Source organism: Myotis davidii, unplaced genomic scaffold (assembly GCF_000327345.1).
Source record: "Myotis davidii unplaced genomic scaffold, ASM32734v1 scaffold6, whole genome shotgun sequence".
Taxonomy (NCBI): Eukaryota; Metazoa; Chordata; class Mammalia; order Chiroptera; family Vespertilionidae; genus Myotis; species Myotis davidii.
The window spans coordinates 5,724,634-5,729,487 of NW_006383011.1; positions in this window are offsets into that span (position 1 = coordinate 5,724,634).

A 4,854-nucleotide genomic window follows, 5' to 3' on the forward strand; every position below is an offset into this window, starting at 1 on the left:
ATGAAGGGTGTCCTGGATCAGTGTAGGGGTCTTGCTTGGGTGCCTGGCCAGCCTGGATGAGGGGATGATGGCTGTTTGCAGCTAGTCACACCCCCTTCAGGATGGAGGTCCCCACTGGGGTGCCTGGTCAGTCTGGGTGAGGATCTGAGGGCTGTTTTCAGGCTGGTGGGTGACTGAAGCTCCCAACCGCTCCTTTTGTTCTTTTTTTTTTTTTAATTATTATTGTGGGCCAGCTTTAGTTCTGAGGTTTGGCTCCAGCTCTTAGGCCTCAGCTGCTGAAAGCAGGTATCTGGTTTATTTGGGTTCTATAATTGAAACACTGTTTGAACTTCAGCTCTGAGATCCTGCCTCGCTGAAAGCAGGTTTCTGGGGTTTTGTTTAGCTTCTATATTTGTAACAATGTTTCAAACTGCAAGCTCAGAGGCCAGCAACGGCAGGCGGGGGACGTTGGAGTCCGCCGTCACTGAAGCAAGCAAGCCTCATGTTAGCTTCAAGCTGCCTGGCTTCCGGCTGCCATCTTTGCTGGCAGTTAATTTGCATGTTGACCTGATTAGCCAATGGGAAGGGTAGCGGATGTACGGCTATTTACCATGTTTCTCTTTTATTAGAAAGGATGTCATGGGATAAGGGTGATTAGGAAAAGAGTACATGGCAAGTCTCCTTTGGGAGGTGATAATGCAAACAGCTTGAGTAAATTGGTCTCACTAAACCTGGATGTTCTCATGTCTCCAAAATCAGGAACCTAAGGTGATGACCTTGCTTTTTGGTCAAGGAAGATATCTTGGGAATAAGCAACGCTACCCAGCATGCCCTTGGGAAAACATAGCTAAGATCCTGCTGTATGTTGGGAGGAATTGGGGCTTGTAGGTACAGACACAACCATATTCCGAAAGGACAAATAAATGACCAGAGTCTACAGAGATCTTGTTCTAATCAATCAGCAGCCAACTGGCCCAGGAGAAGAAAAGTGTCTTTTATTAGCACCTTTTGTTGAGGGAGGAAGTGATGAGGTCTCCACTTGCCCTGCTGGGCGTCATGTAAGATCAGATCTTGCATGGAGGAAGCTCAGGAACCACAATACAGCCACCACACTCAAGGCTTCCTCGGCACCTCGCACCTCAGCACCTCAGCACCCACTGTTCTCCTGTAACTCTGGCGTGATGTTTCCGCCCCAGTAGGCCTTCTCTTGTGAGCAAATGGAAAGTAAAATATCTGGAAAGAATGAATGCCTCAAAAAGGAAGCGGACGCCATGAATCAAGCCAGGGGGAGATGCACGCAGCCCTTGGACATCAGGCAGGAGGACCCTGCAGGTCTTCTTAACCCATGTTCTCTGGAACCCAGGTCTCTGGGGCAGTTCTCCTCCGCTTGCTCTTGGGGGGTATGGTATATGGTTAGTGCATCCCAGGAAGCCTCAGGCACTGACTGCAGCCCTGAACCACACACAGGCAGTATAATACAGCAGCCAAAGCCACTTATAGCCTTGTTGGTCTTCGTAAGTGTTATATGCGTTATACCCTTTCTTAAGCTTTCTGTGCCTCAGTCTCTTCATCTGCAAAATGGGGGTGATAATAATGGTACTTATCTCACTAACTAGTCAATCTGTAAAATGGTACCTATCTCATGACAGAAGCTTGGCACAGTCTCTTCTGAGCCTTGGCCTTTACTATTACTTATAACAGATACCTGTCCTCAAACTGCTCCCACACTAGGAAGGGTGGGTACCACCTTCTATTTTCCTATTCAATTGAAAGGTTGACAGGCAAATATAACTTGAATAACTTTTGCCTGTTCCTCTCTACACTCCAGGCAGGGATATTCTTGCCCCCTGGGGTTGTCACTTCTTGACTGACTCACTTTCCCTCTCCCTCTTCCACTCAGCAGCCCTGCTCCAGAGGGGGAGGTGTCATAACCACTGTCCTTGGGGTGGGGATGGGGCACATAGCTAAGGAAATTTTGATTGAGCCAGTGACTCATGAGTCACTGTACTTTGGCACAGCACGATGATGTCACAGCACAGACTGGGAGCCCAAACTCAGGTCTGCTTGGCCAAGAAATGGAGCTGCTTTTACATGAGTGATGCTGCAGAGCCATGGAGGTGATCATGGCCATGCACACCACATTCTCGCCCTTTGTTTTTTAAAAATATATATTTTTTATTGATTTCAGAGAGGAAGGGAGAGAGAGATAGAAACATGAATTATGAGAGAGAATCATTGATCCACTGCCTCCTGCATGCCTGCTCCCCCACACGGGTTTGAGCCCACAACCCAGGCATGTGCCCTGACTAGGAATCCAACTGTGACCTCCTGTTCATAAGTTGATGCTCAACCACTGAGCAACACATACTGGACGCACAATCTCTCCCTTTCCATTTTGTTAAGAGGATTATGATGAGCCAGGCTCATTCCAACACAGGTTGGGTTAGTTCATCATGTTGTTGGCGTGGCTTTCATTTGGGTATGTAGCCAATACCCAAATATCCTTCTGCCTTTCCGGAAAGCCATTCAATCATTTATTCTGAGCACCAGGTTGAGTTTCCAGGCAACAGGCTCTGCAATAGAGATTTGCATACAAATTAACTGGGGAGTGCTCTCAAGATCAACACCTGAGGGAGTGAGAGGGAAGCAGGATAGACAGAGGGAAAAGTTGAACTTCAGTGCTGTCACAACAAAGGTTTTTGCTGATGTCACAGGGGCTCTGGAACTGAGAATGGCCCTTTAAACCTGGAGCCTGGGCAGGCTTTATACACCCAGTGCACCATTGGCTACAGGCTGTTCAGGAAGGGGCCAGGGGCCAGGGTGAGGCAGCTCCTTCTAGGCCAGGGCAAACTCAGCTGATGCAGCTGCCAGCCACTGGCTGCCAACACTCTGGGCAGCTGGGTAAGGAATGCCCCATCCTGAGAGAGAGCTGGACAACATACCTCAGCATCCATCACACTGAGCAAGGGCATTAGACCTTTTTGCCTTTTACCACCTGTTCAAATCCTTCCTGTCCTCTAAAATCTGCAGAGTATAATGGTGAGGATTTAGGTTTTGGAGTCTGAGAGACTCATGTTCAAATCCTATTTCTGCCGTCTGTTTAACAATATTGATAGAGTGTATTCTAGGTGCTGTTAAGGTAGTTAGGGTACAATGGTGATAACCCCCCAGTCTCCGGAGCTTATATTCCATATATGATATTACATAATATCATCTATATATATAAAAATCAAGCAACTGGAATGCCAGACAACCAGAACGACTGGAACGACCGGTCGCAATGATGCCCACTGTGGCAGGCCAACCAGCCTGATTGGGGAGCGGCCCCTCCCCGCAGCTGACCTCTCCCCCTGGCCAGCCCCACCCCCAATCGACCCCCTCACCCCGATTGGGAACAGGGCCGGCTGGCCAACCACCCATGTCCACTCCCCCCCACCAGCCTGGCCCTATTGGCCCCTATGGGAGGGGTGCACAGCCGGACTCCACCTGTGCATGAATTCATGCACCAGGCCTCTAGTATATACTATATTATTATAATACTAGAGGCCCGGTGCACAAATTCGTGCACGGTTGGGGTTCCTCAGCCTGACTGGCAATTAGGGCGATTGGGGCTGTCTAGCTCAGTCCCAATCAGGGCCCATCAGGGCTGGCTGGCTGTGGGAGGGGGAGGAAAATAGGGGGTGGGGAAGGGATCATGGGAGGTTGGTTGGCCACAGCAAGTTGGCTGTGGAAGCGCACTGACCATTAGGGGACAGCTCCTGCATTGAGTGTCCCCTGGTGGTCAGTGCGCGTCATAGCGACTGGTCGACCAGTCGTAACAGTCGCTTAGGCTTTTATATATAGAGATATATTCTATTGTGATATATTATTTATAACGATCAGTGACATGGAAAACATTAAGTGGGATGTAGGGTATGGGAATGGTGGGAGTGCTGTTTTGTGTGAAGGTCAGGGAAGGCTTCTGTGACAAGATGGCATTTGAGCAGAGACATGAAGAGGGGAAGGTGTGGCTGTGCAGTGCCGAGATCTGGGGAGAGTGGGTTTCAGATGGAAGGAACTGTAGTGCCAAGGCCCTAAGAAAGGAGTGTGCTGGGAGTGTGGGGGGCGCCTGGAGGCCAAGGTGTGGGGTGGGGCTGAGGGTGGGGGAAGAAGATGGAGAAGGGGTGGAGGAGGGGTTTCCAGGAGTAGGAGATAAAAATGAGAGGGGTTTATAGGAAATATCCACTACAGGCAAGTCTATGGTGGCAGGTGCATCTATGGAGAGCAGGTTGCCTAGGGCAGGGAGAGGGAAGATGGGGGAGGGATGGCTAGGGAGTGCAGGATTCATTTATGAAATGATGAACATATTCTCAAACTTGTTGAGATGTTGGCAGCACCACTCTGTGAATATGCTAAAAGCCACGCAGTTATACTTTAGGTAAACTGTATAGTATGTGAATTTTATCCGAAAAAGCTCTCTTAAAAATCAGAGCAGTGGCCCACAGGAGACAGAATCACACAGGGCCTGGTAGGTCTTCAGGATTTGTGCTTTTACTCTGAGGTGGGGCGTTACCAGCTGGCTTTAAGCAGAAGAGTGAAATGATGGGATTTCCATTTGAAAAGACGCTCTCTGTTGCTCTGAGAATAGGCTGGAGAGGGCAGGTGTGGAGGTGGGGAGATGGGGAGGAGCTTGTGATAATCCAGGTGAGAGGTGCTGGTGGCTCCCAGCAGGTGCTGGAAGCTGGGGAGCAAGGAGTTGAATTTAGACACAGGTGGATGGTGGAGCAGTCACGAAGTGCCGATAGGATAATTGGGGGTGGATGTATAAAATGAGTCAAAGTTTTTTAGTCCTAACTGTAGAGTGGACTGACCATTTACTAAGATGAAGACAACTGT